A 13,908-nucleotide genomic window follows, 5' to 3' on the forward strand; every position below is an offset into this window, starting at 1 on the left:
TAGAACGGGGTGGGAATGGGTTTAAAGGTAAATGGAGGCCAGAATTTGTCTGTTGCGATCATACCCGCAGTAATGCACCGGATACCATCAGAACTCCGTAGTTAAGCGCTTTTAGGCGAGAGTAGTACTTGGAAGGTTGACCCCCTGGGAAGTCTTCGTGTTGCACCCCTTTTTTGTTCGGTTTTGGATTTTTAATTTCATTAATGTGTGTGTATATTTTTATTAGTTTATTTACTTATGGCGAGCGAATGCGTCGGCATGGGCAATAGAACGGGTGGGAATTGGCTTAAAGAGAAATGGAGGCAATAGTTTGTCGGGTGCGATCATACAAGCACTAATGCACCGGATCCAATCAAAACTCCGCAGTGAAGCGTGCATAGGCGAGAGTAGTACTAGGATGGGTGACCCCCTGGGAAGACCTCATGTTGCACCCCCTTTTTGCCCGGTTTTGGATTTTTAATTTCATTAATGTGTGTGTATATTTTTATTAGTTTATTTATTTATGGTGATCGAACGCGTCGGCAAGGGCAATAGAATGGGGTGGGAATGGGTATAAAAGGAAATGGAGGCGAGAGTTTGTCGAGTGCGATCATACCAGCACTAATGCACTGGATCCCTTCAGAACTCTGCCGTGAAGTGTGATTGGGCGAGAGTAGTACTAGGATGGGTGACCCCCGGGTAAGTCCTTTTGCTGCACCCCTTTTTTGTCCGGTTTTGGATTTTTAATTTCATTAATGTGTGTTTATATTTTTATTAGTTTATTTTTCAATGGTGAGCGAACGCGTCGGCAAGGGCAATAGAACTGGGTGGGAACGGTTTTAAAGGGAAATAGAGGCGAGAGTTTATCGGTTGCGATTATACCTACACAAATGCACCATATCCCATCTGAACTCCGCAGTAAAGCGTGCTTGGGCGATAGTAGTACTAGGGTGGGTGACCCCCTGGGAATTCCTCGTATGGCACACCTTTTTTGTCCTATTTTGGATTTTTAATTTCATTAATGTGTGTGTATATCTTTGTTAGTTTATTTATTTATGGCGAGAGAACGCGTCGGCAAGGACAATAGAAAAGGTGGGAGTAGGTTTAATGGGAAATGGATGCGAGTGTCGAGTGCGATCATTCTAGCACTAATTTACCGGATTCCATCCGAACTCCACACTTAAGTGTGCTTGGGCGAGAGTAGTACTAGGATGGGAGATACCCTGGAAAGTCCTCGTGCTGCACCCCTTTTTTGCCCAGTTTTGGATTTTTAATTTTATTAATGTGTGTGTATAATTGTATTAGTTTATTTATTTATGGCGTGCGGACACGTCTGCAAGGGCAAAAGAGCGGGGTGGCAATGGGTTTAAAGGGAAATGGAGGCGAGAGTTTGTCGGGGGCGATCGTACCAACACTAATGCACTGGATCTCATCAAAACTCCGCAGTTAAACGCGCTTGGGCGGCAATAGTAGTAGGATCGGTGACCCCCTGGGATTTCCTCATGTTGCACCCCTTTTTTTTCCAGTTTCGGATTTTTCCTTTCATTAATGTGTGTGTATATTTTTATTTGTTTATTTATTTATGGCGAGCGAATACGTCGGCAAAGGCAAAATAACGAGGTGGGAATGTGTTTAAACGGAAATGGAGGCGAGAGTTTGTCTAGTGCGATCATACCAGCGTTAATGCCCCGGAACCCATCAGAACTCCCCAGTTAAACGCGCTTGAGCGAGAGTAGTACTATGATGGGTGGCCCCCTGGTAAGTCCTCTTGCTGCACCCCTTTTTTGTCTAGTTTTGGATTTTTAATTTCATTAATGTGTGTCTATATTTTTATTAGTTTATTTGTTAATGGCGAGCGAACGTGTCGGCAAGGGCAATAGAACTGGGTGGGAACGGGTTTAGAGGGAAATGGAGGCGAGAGTTTATCGGGTGCGATTATACCAGCACTAATGCAACATATCCCATCAGAACTCCGCAGTAAAGCGTGCTTGGGCGATAGTTGTACTAGGATGGGTAACCCGCTGGGAAGTCCTCGAACTGCACACCTTTTTTGTTCGGTTTTGGATTTTTAATTTCATTAATGTGTGCGTATATCTTTGTTAGTTTATTTATTTATGGCAAGCAAACGCGTCGGCAAGGGCAATAGAACGGGGTGGGAATGGGTTTAACGGGAAATGGAGGTGAGAGTTTGTCGGGTGCGATCATTCCAGCACTAATGCACCGGATCCCATCAGAACTCCGCAATTAAGCGTGCTTGGGCGAGAGTTGTACTAGGATGGGAGACACCCTGGAAAGTCTTCGTGCTGCACCCTTTTTTGCCCGGTTTTGGATTTTTAATTTCATTAATGTGTGTGTATATTTTTATTAGTTTATTTATTTATGGCGAGCGAATCCGTCGGCAAGGGCAAAAGAGCGGGGTGGCAATGGGTTTAAAGGGAAATGGAGGCGAGAGTTTGTCGGGGGCGATCATACCAACACTAATGCACCGGATCCCAACAAAACTCCGCAATGAAGCATGCTTGGGTGAGAATAGTCTTTGGATGAGTGACCCCCTAGGAAGTCTGCCTGTTGCACCCTTTTTTTGTCCGATTTAGAAATTTTTTATTTTTTTAATGTGTGTGTATATTTTTATTAGTTTATTAATTTATGGCGAGCGAACACGTTGGCAAGGACAATAGAACGGGGTGGGAATGGGTTTAAAGGGAAATGGAGGCGAGAATTTATTTGGAGCGATCATACCAGAACTAATGCACCGGATACTATCAGAACTCCGCCGTTAAGTGCGCTTGGGTGAGAGTAGTACTAGAAAGGTTTACCTCCTGGGAAGTATTCATGTTGCACCCCTTTTTTTGTTCTGTTACGAATTTTTAATTTCATTAATGTGTGTGTATATATATTTTTTAGTTTATTTACTTATGGCGAGCGAATGCGTCGGCATGGGCAATAGAACGGGGTGTGAATTGGCTTAAAGAGAAATGGAGGCAATAGTTTATCGGGTGCGATCATACCAGCACTAATGCACCGGATCAAGTCAAAACTCCGCAGTGAAGCGCGCTTGGGTAAGAGTAGTACTAAGATGGGTGACCCCCTGGGAAGTCCTCGTGTTGCATCCCTTTTTTGTCCGATTTCGGATTTTTAATTTCATTAATGTGTGTGTACATTTTTATTAGTTTGTTTATTTATGGCCAGCAAACGTGTCGGCAAGGGCAATAGAGCAGGGTGGGAATGGGTATAAAGGGAAATGGAGGTGAGAGTTTATCGGGTGCAATCGTACCAGCACTAATGCACCGGATCCCTTCAGAACTCCGCAGTGAAGCGTGCTTGGGCAAGAGTAGTACTAAGATGGGTGACTCTATGGGAAGTCCTCGTGTTGTATCCCTTTTTTGTCCAGTTTTGGATTTAAAATTTCATTGATGTGTGTGTATATTTTTATTAGTTTATTTATCAATGGTGAGCAAATGCGTCGGCAAGGACAATAGAGTGGTGTAGGAATGGGTTTAAAAGGAAATGAAGGTGAGAGTTTATCGGGTGCGATTATACCAGCACTAATGCACTGTATCCCATCATAACTCCGTAGTTAAGTGTGCTTGGGTGAGAGTAGTTTTAGGATGGGTGACCCTCTTGGAAGTCCTCATGCTACAACCCTTTTTTGTCTGGTTTTGGATTTTTAATTTCATTAATGTGTGTATATATCTTTATTAGTTTATTTATTTACGGCAAGTGAACGCTTCGGCAAGGGCAATAGAATGGGGTGGGAATGGGTGTAATGGGAAATGGAGGCGAGAGTTTGTCGAGTGCGATCATTCCAGCACTAATGGTCCGGATCCCATCAGAACTCCGCAGTTATGCATGCTTAGGTGAGAGTAGTACTAGGATGGGAGACACCCTGGAAAGTCTTCGTGATGCACCCTTTTTTTGTACGGTTTGGGATTTTTAATTTCATTAATGTGTGTGTATATTTTTATTAGTTTATTTATTTATGGCAAAGGAACACGTCGGCAAGGGCAAAAGAGCGGGGTGGCAATGGGTTTAAAGGGAAATGGAGGCGAGAGTTTGTCAGGGGCGATCATACCAACACTAATGCACCGGATCCCATCAAAACTACGCAATGAAGCGTGCTTGGGTGAGAATAGTCTTTGGACGGGTGACCCCCTAGGAAGTCTGCGTGTCGCAACCCTTTTTTTTTTCGATTTTGAATTTTTTATTTCATTAATGTGTGTGTATATTTTTATTAGTCTATTAATTTATGGCGAGCGAACACGTTGGCAAGGGCAATAGAACGGGGTGGGAAGGGGTTTAAAGGGAAATGGAGGCGAGAATTTATTTGGTGTGATTATACCAGCACTAATGCGCAAGATACCATCAGAACTCCGCAGTTAAATGCGCTTGGGCAAGAGTAGTACTAAGAAGGTTTACCCCCTGGGAAGTACTCTTGTTGCACCCCTTTTTTGTTTGGCTTCAAATTTTTGATTTCATTAATGTGTGTGCATATATATTTTTTAGTTTATTTACTTATGGCGAGCGAATGCGTCGGCATGGGCAATAGAACGGGGTGGGAATTGGCTTAAAGAGAAATGGAGCCAATAGTTTGTCGGGTGCGATCATACCAGCACTAATCCACCGGATTGAATCTAAATTCCGCAGTGAAGCGCGCTTAGGCGAGAGTAGTACTAGGATGGGTGACCCCCTGGAAAGACCTCATGTTGAACTCCTTTTTCATCCGGTTTCGGATTTTTAATTTCATTAATGTGTGTGTATATTTTTATTAGTTTATTTACTTATGGCGAGTGAACGCGTCGGCAAGGGCAATAGAGTGGGGTGGGAATGGGTATAAAGGGAAATGGAGGTGAGAGTTTGTCGGGTGCGATCATACTAGCACTAATGCACCGGATCCCTTCAGAACTCCGCAGTGAAGCGTGTTTGGGCGAGAGTAGTACTAGGATGGGTGACCCCCTGGGAAGTCCTAGTGTTGTACCCCTTTTTTGTCCGGTTTTGGATTTTAAATTTCATTAATGTGTGTGTATATTTTTATCAGTTTACTTATCAATGGCAAGCGAACGCGTCGGCAAGGACAATAGAACGGGGTAGGAATGGGTTTAAAGGGAAATGAAGGCGAGAGTTTATCTGGTGCGATTATACTAGCACTAATGCATTGTATCCCATCATAACTCCGCAGTTAAGTGTGCGTGGACGAGAGTAGTATTAGGATGGGTGATCCCGTTGGAAGTCCCCATGTTGCACCCTTTTTTTTTGTCTTGTTTTGGATTTTTAATTTCATTAATGTGTGTGTATATCTTTATTAGTTTATTTATTTATGGCGAGCGAACGCGTCGCCAAGGGCAATATAACGGGGTGGGAATGGGTGTAATGGGAAATGGAGGCGAGAGTTTGTCGGGTGCGATCATTCTAGCATTAATGCTCCGGATCCCATCAGAAGTCCGCAGTTAAGCATGCTTAGGCGAGAGTAGTGCTAGGATGGGAGACACCCTGGAAATTCCTCGTGCTGCACCCTTTTTTTGTCCGGTTTGGGATTTTTAATTTCATTAATGTGTGTGTATATTTTTGTTATTGTATTTATTAATGGTGAGCGAACGCGTGGGCAAGGGCAATAGAATGGGGTGGGAATAGGTTTAAAGGGAAATGGAGGGGAGAGTTTATCGAGTGTGATTATACCAGCACTAATGCACCGTATCCCATCAGAATTCTACAGTTAAGCATGCTTGGGCGAGAATAGTACTAGAATGGGTGACCCCCTGGGAAGTCCTTGTGTTGCATCCCTTTTTTATCCGGTTTTGGATTTTTAATTTCATGAATGTGTGTGTATATCTTTATTTCTTTATATCTTTATGGCGAGTGAACACGTCGGTAAGGGCAATAGAACGGGGTGGGAATGGGTTTTTATGGGAAATGGAGGCGAGAGTTTGTCGGGTGCGATCATTCCAGCACTAATGCACCGAATCCCATCAGAACTCCACATTTTAGCGTGCTTGGGCGAGAATAGTACTAGGATGGGAGATACCCTAGAAAGTCCTCGTGCTGCACCCCTTTTTTATCTGGTTTCGGATTTTTAATTTCATTAATGTGTGTGTATATTTTTGTTAGTTTGTCGGGGGCGATCATACCAACACTAATGCACCGGATCCCATCAGAACTCCATAGTTAAACGCGCTTGGGCGACAATAGTTTTAGGATGGGTGACCCCCTGCGATGTCCTCATGTTGCACCCCCTTTTTCGGATTTTTGATTTACTAATGTGTGTGTATATTTTAATTACTTTATTTATTTATGGCGAGCAAACACGTCGGCAAAGGCAATAGAATGGGGTAGGAATGGGTTTAAAGGGAAATGGAGGCGAGAGTTTGTCTGGTGTGATCATAGCAGCATTAATGTCTCCGAACCCATCAGAACTACCCAGTTAAACGCGCTTGGGCGAGAGTAGTACTAGGATGGGTGACCCCCTATGAAGTACTCGTGTTCCACCCCTTTTTTGTCCGGTTTTGGATTTTTAATTTCATTAATGTGTGTGCATATTTTTGTTAGTTTTTTTTTTTTTTTTTTGTGGCAAGCGAACGCGTCGGCAGGGGCAATAGAACAGGGTGGGAATGGGTTTAAAGAAAAATGGTGGCGAGAGTTTGTCGGGTGCGATCATACCAGCACTAATGCACCGGATCTCATCAGAATTCCGTAGTTAAGCGTGGTTAGGTAAACCCCTGGGAAGTCTTCGTATTGCACCCCTTTTTTGTCCGGTTTCGGATTTTTAATTTCATTAATGTGTATGAATATTTTTATTAGTTTATTTATTTGTGGCGAGCGAACGCGCTAGCAAGGGCAACATTACGGGGTGGGAATGGGTAAAAAGGGAAATAGAGGCGAGATTTTGTCGGGTGCGATCATACCATCTCTAATGTATCTGATCCCATTAGAACTCCGCAGTGAGCGTGCTTGGGAGAGAATAGTAGTAGGCTGGGTGACCCCCTAGGAAGTCCTCGTGTTGTTCCCCCTTTTTATCTTATTTTGAATTCTTTACTTCATTAATGTGTGTGTATATTTTTATTAGTTTATTGATTTGTGGCAAACGAACGCATCGGCAAGGGCAATAGAATGGGGTGGGAATGGTTTTGAAGGGAAATGGAGGCGATAATTTATCGGGTGCGATTATACCAGCACTAATGCACCGGATACCATAAGAACTCCGCAGTTAAGCGGGCTTTGGCGAGACTAGTACTAGGATGGTTGATCCCCTGGGAATTTTTCGTGTCGTACCCCTTTTTTGTTCGGTTTCGGATTTTTAATTTCATTAATGTGTGTGTAAATTTTTATTAGTTTATTTACTTATGGCGAGCGAATGCATCGGCATGGGTAATAGAACGGGGTGGGAATTCGCTTCAAGAGAAATAGAGGTGATAGTTTGTTGGGTGCAATCATACCAGCACTAATGCACCGGATCCAATCAAAACTCCGCAGTGAAACGGGCTTGGGCGAGAGTAGTACTAGGATGGGTGACCCCCTAGGAAGTCCTCAAGTTGCACCCCATTTTTGTCTAGTTTCGGATTTTAAATTTCATTAATGTGTGTGCATATTTTTAATAGTTTATTTATTTATGCCGAGCGAACACATCGGCAAGGGCAATTGAACAGGGTGGGAATGGGTTTAAAGGGAAAAGGAGGCAAGAGTTTGTCGGGTGCGATCATACCAGCACTAATGCACCGGATGCCTTCAGAACTCTGCTATGAAGCGTGCTTGGGCGACTTGTGTTATAGGATGGGTGACCCCCTGGGAACTCCTCATGTAGCACCCTTTATTTGCCCGGTTTCGGATTTTTAATTTCATTAATGTGTGTGTATATTTTAATTAGTTTATTTATTAATGGCGAGCGAGTGCATCGGCAAGGGCAATAGAACTGGGTAGGAATGGGTTGAAAGGGAAATGGAGGCAAGAGTTTGTCGGGTGCGATTATACCAGCACTAATGCACCTTATCCCATCAAAACTCCGCCGTTAAGCGTGCTAGGGCGAGAGTGGTACTAGGATGGGTGACCCCTTGGGAAGTCCTCGTGTTGCACACCTTTATTGTTCGATTTCAGATTTTGAATTTCTTTAATGTGTGTGTATATTTGTATTAGTTTATTTATTTGTGGTGACCAAACGTGTCAGCATGGGCTATCGAATGGGGTCGGAATGGGTTAAAAGGGAAATGGAGGCGAGAGTTTGTCTAGTGCGATCATACCAGCACTAATGCCCTGGATCCCATCAGAATTCCCCGTTTAAATGCGCTTGGGCAAGAGTAGTACTAGGATGAGTGACCCCCTGGGAAGTCCTCGTGTTGCACCCCTTTTTGTCTGGTTTTGGATTTTTAATTTCATTAATGTGTGTATATTTTTATTAGTTTATTTATTTATTGGTATCGAATGCGTCGGTAAGGGCAATAGAACGGTGTGGGAAAATGGAGGCGAGAGTTTGTTGGGTGCGATCATACCAGCAGTAATGCACCAAATCTCATCAGAACTCCGCAGTTAAGCAAGCTTGGCGAGAGTAGTACAAGAATGGGTGAACCCCTGAGAAGTCCTCGTATTGTACCACTTTTTTTGTCTAGTTTCAGATTTTTAATTTCATTAATGTGTGTGTATATTTTTATTAGTTTATTTATTTGTGGCGAGTGAACGCTTCGGCAAAGGCAATAGAACGAGGTGGGAATAGGTTTAAAGTGAAATGGAGCTAAGAGTTTGTCCGTTGCGATCATACCAGCACTAATGCATTGGATCCCAACAGAACTCCGCAGTGAAGCGTGCTTGAGAGAGAATAGTACTTGGATGGGTGACCCCTTTGGAAGTCCGCGTGTTGTACCTCTTTTGTATCCGATTTTGAATTTTTTATTTCATTAATGTGTGTGTATATTTTTATTAGTTTTTTTATTTGTGGCGAGCGAACGCGTCGACAAGGGCGGTAGAACGGGGTGGGAATGGGTTTAAAGGGAAATGGAGGCCAGAATTTATCTATTGCGATCATACCCGTACTAATACCATCAGAACTCCGTAGTTAAGCGCGCTTGGGCGAGAGTGGTACTAGGAAGGTTGACCCCCTGGGAAGTCTTCGTGTTGCACCCCTTTTTTGTTCGGTTTCAGATTTTTAATTTCATTAATGTGTGTGTATGTTTTTATTAGTTTATTTACTTTTGGCGAGCGAATGCGTCGGCATGGGAAATAGAACGGGGTAGGAATTGGCTTAAAGAGAAATGGAGGCAATAGTTTGTCGGGTGCGATCATACAAGCACTAATGCACCGGATCTAATCAAAACTCCGCAGTGAAACGTGCATAGGCGAGAGTAGTACTAGGATGGGTGACCCCCTGGGAAGACCTCATGTTGCACCCTCTTTTTTGCCCGATTTCGGATTTTTAATTTCATTAATGTGTGCGTTTATTTTTATAGGTTTATTTATTTATGGCGATCGAACGCGTCGGCAAGGGCAATAGAACGGGGTGGGAATGTGTATACAAGGAAATGGAGGCTAGAGTTTGTCGGGTGCGATCATACCTGTACTAATGCACTAGATCCCTTCAGAACTCCGCAGTGAAGCGTGATTGGGCGAGAGTAGTACTAGGATGGGTAACCCCCTGGTAAGTCCTCTTGCTGCACCCCTTTTTTGTCCTTTTTTGGATTTTTAATTTCATTAATGTGTGTTTATATTTTTATTAGTTTATTTATTAATGGGGAGCGAACGCATCGGCAAGGGCAATAGAACTGGGTGGGAAAGGTTTTAAAGGGAAATGGAGGCGAGAGTTTATCGGTTGCGATTATACTAGCACAAATGCACCATATCCCATCAGAACTCCGCAGTAAAGCGTACTTGGGCGATAGTGGTACTGGGATGGGTGAACCCCTGGGAAGTCCTCGTATTGCACACCTTTTTTGTTCGGTTTTGGATTTTAAATTTCATTAATGTGTGTGTATATCTTTGTTAGTTTATTTATTTATGGCGAGAGAACATGTCGGCAAGGGCAATAGAAAGTGGTGGGAATGGGTTTAATGGGAAATGGAGGCGAGTGTTTTTCGGGTGCGATCATTCCAGCACTAATTTACCAGATCCCATCAGAATTCCACAGTTAAGCGTGCTTGGGTGAGAGTAGTACTAGGATGGGAGACACCCTGGAAAGTCCTCGTGTTGCACCCCTTTTTTACCCAGTTTTGGATTTTTAATTTTATTAATGTGTGTGCATATTTTTATTAGTTTATTTATTTATGGCGTACGAACATGTCGGCAAGGGTAAAAAAGCGGGGTGGCATTGGGTTTAAAGGGAAATGGAGGCGAGAGTTTGTCGGGGGCGATCATACCAACACTAATGCACCGGATCCCATCAGAACTGCGCAGTTAAATGCGCTTGGGCGGCAATAGTACTAGGATTGGGCGGCAATAGTACTAGGATTGGTGACCCCCTGGGATTTCCTCATGTTGCACCCCCTTTTTTTTTCCAGTTTTAGATTTTTCATTTCATTAATGTGTGTATATATTTTTATTAGTTTATTTATTTGTGGCGAGCGAACACGTCTGTAAAGGCAAAAGAATGGGGTGGGAATGTGTTTAAAGGGAAATGGAGGCGAGAGTTTGTCTAGTGCGATTATAGCAGCGTTAATGCCTCGGAACCCATCAGAACTCCCCAGTTTAAACGCACTTGGGTGAGAGTAGTACTAGGATGGGTTACCCCATGGTAAGTCCTCTTGCTGCATCCCTTTTTTGTCTGGTTTGGATTTTTAATTTCATTAATGTGTGTCCATGTTTTTATTAGTTTATTTGCTAATGGCGAGTGAACGCGTCGGCAAGGGCAATAGAACTGGGTAGGAATGGGGTTAGAGGGAAATGATGGCGAGAGTTATTTGTGTGCGATTATACCAGCACTAATGTAACATATCATATCGGAACTCCGCAGTAAAGCGTGCTTGGGCGATAGTTGTACTAGGATGGGTGACCCCCTGGGAAGTCCTCGAACTGCACACCTTTTTTGTCCAGTTTTGGATTTTTAATTTCTTTAATGTGTGCGTATATCTTTGTTAGTTTATTTATTAATTGCGAGCGAACGCGTCGGCAAGGGCAATAGAACGGGGTGGGAATGGGTTGAATGGGAAATGGAGGCGAGAGTTTGTCGGGTGCGATCATTCTAGCACTAATGCACCAGATCCCATCAGAACTCCGAAGTTAAGCGTGCTTGGACGAGAGTAGTACTAGGATGGGAGACACCCTGGAAAGTCCTCGTGTTGCACCCCTTTTTTGCCTGGTTTCAGATTTTTAATTTCATTAATGTGTGTGTATATTTTTATTAGTTTATTTATTTGTGGCGAGCGAACGCGTCAGCAAGGGCAAAAGTGCGGGGTGGCAATGGGTTAAAAGTGAAATGGAGGCGAGAGTTTGTCGATGGTGATCATACCAACACTAATGCACCGGATCCCATCAAAACTCCGCAATAAAGCGTGCTTGGGTGAGAATAGTCTTTGGATGGGTGACCCCCTAGGAAGTCTGCGTATTGCACCCCTTTTTTGTCCGATTTTGAATTTTTTTTTCATTAATATGTGTGTATATTTTTATTAGTTTATTAATTTATGGCGAGCGAACACGTTGGCAAGGGCAATAGAACGGGGTGGGAATGGGTTTAAAGGGAAATGGAGGCGAGAATTTATTTGGTGCGATCATACCAGCATTAATGCACCGGATACAATCAGAACTCCGCAGTTAAGTGTGCTTGGGCGAGAGTAGTACTAGGAAGGTTTACCCCCTGGGAAGTATTCGTGTTGCGCCCCTTTTTTGTTCGGTTTCAAAATTTTAATTTCATTAATGTGTGTGTATATATTTTTTTAGTTTATTTACTTATGGCGAGCGAATGCGTCAGCATGGGCAATAGAGCGGGGTGGGAATTGGCTTAAAGAGAAATGGAGGCAATAGTTTATCGGGTGCGATCATAGCAGCACTAATGCACCGGATCGAATCAATACTCCGTAGTGAAGCGCGCTTGGGCGAGAGTAGTACTAGGATGGGTGACCCCCTGGGAAGACCTCATGTTGCACCCCTCTTTTGTACAGTTTCGGATTTTTAATTTCATTAATATGTGTGTATATTTTTATTAGTTTATTTATTTAAGGCCAGCGAGCGCATCGACAAGGGCAATCGAACGGGGTGGGAATGTGTATAAAGGAAAATGGAGGCGAGAGTTTTTCGGGTGTGATCATGCCAGCACTAATGCACCGGATCCCTTCAGAACTCCACAATGAAGCGTGCTTGGGCGAGAGTAGTACTATGATGGGTGACCCCATGGGAAGTCCTCGTGTTGTACCCCTTTTTTGTCCGATTTTAAATTTCATTGATGTGTGTGATCGGTTGGTCAATTAACATCAACCTTCGCAATAGCACGAATCATTGTAAAATAGGGCTATTGGTCGGGTAAGTCGAACCACAGGGACTACGCTAGTCTAATACAACCAAAATGTCTAGAATCACTCTTAGAATGATGAAGGGTGTATAGAGGTTTTGTTGGATGTCACTTAAGCTAGGAAATTAAAAGTGCATAAAACAATAAATTGCAAGAATTCAAGGGAGCGAAGTACAAGTAAAGAAGGCTAGGGAAATGAATCCACCTCCATCCCTATACACATGCTAGGTTAAGATTAATTTAAGGGGAAAACAACATATATGATAGTCATGATACATAACAATACTAGGTTGCTATAATATCCTTAAGAAGTTCATTTAATTAGAAAGGCAAGAATAAACCATCAAAGGTTCACATGATCAACTACCTAAACTAAAATGTAGCTTAGAACATGCTTACTAAGCCAAGGATTATCAAGCCCTAATTTAAATGGTGAATGCACATAAAGCTAAGAATCAAGTATAGCCCATCAAAGGGAAACCCTAAGCCATGAACTATCTAGGTTCTCCAACTCCATGCCATTAAAACCATTCCATGATCTAACTTCCATTGTCACCATGGAAGTGCAAGCAATATGATTAAGAAAAGCAACCATCCAAGACAAGATGAATAACTCACAATAATCATTTAAAACATTCAACATTCATTACAACAAAAATGAGGCTCTTGACCATGGAAAGACTATCAAAAATACATTGTGATCCCCAAAAATAAACTATACTAACACATGCTTACAAGGGAGGGGTTTCATCACCTCCCTAGATGAGGTTTAGTTACCCATTGGTGAACTAGAAGAAGGAAGAAGCATCATCCTCATCTCCATTTTTGAGCTCCTACTGTAGCACTCAAGAACACCCTTCTCCTTGCTCTCTTCTCTCTCCTTTCTCTTGCTCAAGATAAAGCTTAATGATATATGTGGCCTTTGGGTAGCCTTTTATGCTCCAACAATACCCTCTCTCCTCCAAGGAACACCTCCAACCACTTCATAAAGAAGGAAGATGGCATTGAGGAAACCAATGTGCAAGTGGGCTGAAATGAGCCATTTCCGAAGGGCATTCTGCCTGATTTTCGAGCACACGCTTGGTGACATCGAGCACTCTAACTTAGTGCAATGTGCAACATGCTCCTCTTGCTCAGTGCTGACCTATTTTGGGAAAACTGCTATAACTTTGTGCCCCGAACTCCGAATGACGATCTGTTTGAAGATTTGGAGAGCTGATTCAGTGCTTTAAAAACTTCATGTTTTGATGAAGACCCAAATCTGAAGTCTGGTTGGTCGAAAATGGGGAGAAAGGAAGTACATCAGTGCTGCTAGGCAGTTCTGCGCACCTCTGTTGTGAAGATCATAACTCTCTGCTCCGAACTCCGAATGATGAATCACTTGAAGATTTGGAAAGCTGATTCAGAGCTCTAAATCTTTCATGTTATGAGGGAAGTCCAGTTCTCGAGTTTGGAAGGTCAAAATGGCAAGCAAAGTCCAGGCTCTACTGCTGCCAGAATTCAGCATTGGCACCTTT

The 13,908-nt window shown here is 43.1% G+C and overlaps 6 non-coding genes and 31 pseudogenes across 6 annotated transcripts; all 37 read left to right on the forward strand.

Moving 5' to 3' along the window:
• The first annotated feature begins 50 nt into the window (after positions 1-50).
• Positions 51-169, forward strand: LOC132297497 (5S ribosomal RNA; annotated as a pseudogene).
• Positions 170-315: 146 nt separating this feature from the next.
• On the forward strand, positions 316-434 carry LOC132297343 (5S ribosomal RNA). The gene has a single exon (XR_009479202.1). It is a non-coding gene; the product is annotated as a 5S ribosomal RNA (ribosomal RNA).
• A 147-nt stretch (positions 435-581) lies between these two features.
• Positions 582-700, forward strand: LOC132297483 (5S ribosomal RNA; annotated as a pseudogene).
• Positions 701-847: 147 nt separating this feature from the next.
• Positions 848-966, forward strand: LOC132297441 (5S ribosomal RNA; annotated as a pseudogene).
• Positions 967-1,108: 142 nt separating this feature from the next.
• LOC132297469 (5S ribosomal RNA) lies at positions 1,109-1,227 on the forward strand (annotated as a pseudogene).
• Positions 1,228-1,640: 413 nt separating this feature from the next.
• LOC132297493 (5S ribosomal RNA) lies at positions 1,641-1,759 on the forward strand (annotated as a pseudogene).
• A 147-nt stretch (positions 1,760-1,906) lies between these two features.
• On the forward strand, positions 1,907-2,025 carry LOC132297457 (5S ribosomal RNA; annotated as a pseudogene).
• Positions 2,026-2,172: 147 nt separating this feature from the next.
• LOC132297356 (5S ribosomal RNA) lies at positions 2,173-2,291 on the forward strand. Its single transcript, XR_009479214.1, has one exon. It is a non-coding gene; the product is annotated as a 5S ribosomal RNA (ribosomal RNA).
• A 413-nt stretch (positions 2,292-2,704) lies between these two features.
• Positions 2,705-2,823, forward strand: LOC132297500 (5S ribosomal RNA; annotated as a pseudogene).
• Positions 2,824-2,973: 150 nt separating this feature from the next.
• On the forward strand, positions 2,974-3,092 carry LOC132297381 (5S ribosomal RNA; annotated as a pseudogene).
• A 147-nt stretch (positions 3,093-3,239) lies between these two features.
• Positions 3,240-3,358, forward strand: LOC132297329 (5S ribosomal RNA). The gene has a single exon (XR_009479189.1). It is a non-coding gene; the product is annotated as a 5S ribosomal RNA (ribosomal RNA).
• A 147-nt stretch (positions 3,359-3,505) lies between these two features.
• On the forward strand, positions 3,506-3,624 carry LOC132297492 (5S ribosomal RNA; annotated as a pseudogene).
• A 147-nt stretch (positions 3,625-3,771) lies between these two features.
• Positions 3,772-3,890, forward strand: LOC132297523 (5S ribosomal RNA; annotated as a pseudogene).
• A 414-nt stretch (positions 3,891-4,304) lies between these two features.
• LOC132297532 (5S ribosomal RNA) lies at positions 4,305-4,423 on the forward strand (annotated as a pseudogene).
• A 149-nt stretch (positions 4,424-4,572) lies between these two features.
• On the forward strand, positions 4,573-4,691 carry LOC132297503 (5S ribosomal RNA; annotated as a pseudogene).
• Positions 4,692-4,838: 147 nt separating this feature from the next.
• Positions 4,839-4,957, forward strand: LOC132297283 (5S ribosomal RNA). Its single transcript, XR_009479146.1, has one exon. It is a non-coding gene; the product is annotated as a 5S ribosomal RNA (ribosomal RNA).
• Positions 4,958-5,104: 147 nt separating this feature from the next.
• Positions 5,105-5,223, forward strand: LOC132297533 (5S ribosomal RNA; annotated as a pseudogene).
• A 149-nt stretch (positions 5,224-5,372) lies between these two features.
• Positions 5,373-5,491, forward strand: LOC132297394 (5S ribosomal RNA; annotated as a pseudogene).
• A 147-nt stretch (positions 5,492-5,638) lies between these two features.
• Positions 5,639-5,757, forward strand: LOC132297399 (5S ribosomal RNA; annotated as a pseudogene).
• Positions 5,758-5,905: 148 nt separating this feature from the next.
• LOC132297488 (5S ribosomal RNA) lies at positions 5,906-6,024 on the forward strand (annotated as a pseudogene).
• Positions 6,025-6,087: 63 nt separating this feature from the next.
• LOC132297514 (5S ribosomal RNA) lies at positions 6,088-6,206 on the forward strand (annotated as a pseudogene).
• Positions 6,207-7,126: 920 nt separating this feature from the next.
• On the forward strand, positions 7,127-7,245 carry LOC132297405 (5S ribosomal RNA; annotated as a pseudogene).
• Positions 7,246-7,392: 147 nt separating this feature from the next.
• LOC132297373 (5S ribosomal RNA) lies at positions 7,393-7,511 on the forward strand (annotated as a pseudogene).
• A 413-nt stretch (positions 7,512-7,924) lies between these two features.
• On the forward strand, positions 7,925-8,043 carry LOC132297365 (5S ribosomal RNA; annotated as a pseudogene).
• A 147-nt stretch (positions 8,044-8,190) lies between these two features.
• Positions 8,191-8,309, forward strand: LOC132297476 (5S ribosomal RNA; annotated as a pseudogene).
• A 130-nt stretch (positions 8,310-8,439) lies between these two features.
• On the forward strand, positions 8,440-8,557 carry LOC132297520 (5S ribosomal RNA; annotated as a pseudogene).
• A 148-nt stretch (positions 8,558-8,705) lies between these two features.
• On the forward strand, positions 8,706-8,824 carry LOC132297451 (5S ribosomal RNA; annotated as a pseudogene).
• Positions 8,825-9,228: 404 nt separating this feature from the next.
• LOC132297366 (5S ribosomal RNA) lies at positions 9,229-9,347 on the forward strand (annotated as a pseudogene).
• Positions 9,348-9,495: 148 nt separating this feature from the next.
• LOC132297427 (5S ribosomal RNA) lies at positions 9,496-9,614 on the forward strand (annotated as a pseudogene).
• A 147-nt stretch (positions 9,615-9,761) lies between these two features.
• On the forward strand, positions 9,762-9,880 carry LOC132297484 (5S ribosomal RNA; annotated as a pseudogene).
• Positions 9,881-10,027: 147 nt separating this feature from the next.
• On the forward strand, positions 10,028-10,146 carry LOC132297393 (5S ribosomal RNA; annotated as a pseudogene).
• Positions 10,147-10,849: 703 nt separating this feature from the next.
• On the forward strand, positions 10,850-10,968 carry LOC132297490 (5S ribosomal RNA; annotated as a pseudogene).
• A 147-nt stretch (positions 10,969-11,115) lies between these two features.
• Positions 11,116-11,234, forward strand: LOC132297310 (5S ribosomal RNA). The gene has a single exon (XR_009479171.1). It is a non-coding gene; the product is annotated as a 5S ribosomal RNA (ribosomal RNA).
• A 147-nt stretch (positions 11,235-11,381) lies between these two features.
• Positions 11,382-11,500, forward strand: LOC132297522 (5S ribosomal RNA; annotated as a pseudogene).
• A 146-nt stretch (positions 11,501-11,646) lies between these two features.
• Positions 11,647-11,765, forward strand: LOC132297401 (5S ribosomal RNA; annotated as a pseudogene).
• Positions 11,766-11,913: 148 nt separating this feature from the next.
• On the forward strand, positions 11,914-12,032 carry LOC132297412 (5S ribosomal RNA; annotated as a pseudogene).
• Positions 12,033-12,179: 147 nt separating this feature from the next.
• LOC132297316 (5S ribosomal RNA) lies at positions 12,180-12,298 on the forward strand. Its single transcript, XR_009479177.1, has one exon. It is a non-coding gene; the product is annotated as a 5S ribosomal RNA (ribosomal RNA).
• The last annotated feature ends 1,610 nt before the right edge of the window (positions 12,299-13,908 follow it).

This window comes from Cornus florida, unplaced genomic scaffold (assembly GCF_030987335.1).
Source record: "Cornus florida cultivar Cherokee Brave unplaced genomic scaffold, ASM3098733v1 CherokeeBrave_3.0.0_Hap2_Chr02, whole genome shotgun sequence".
Lineage (NCBI taxonomy): Eukaryota > Viridiplantae > Streptophyta > Magnoliopsida > Cornales > Cornaceae > Cornus > Cornus florida.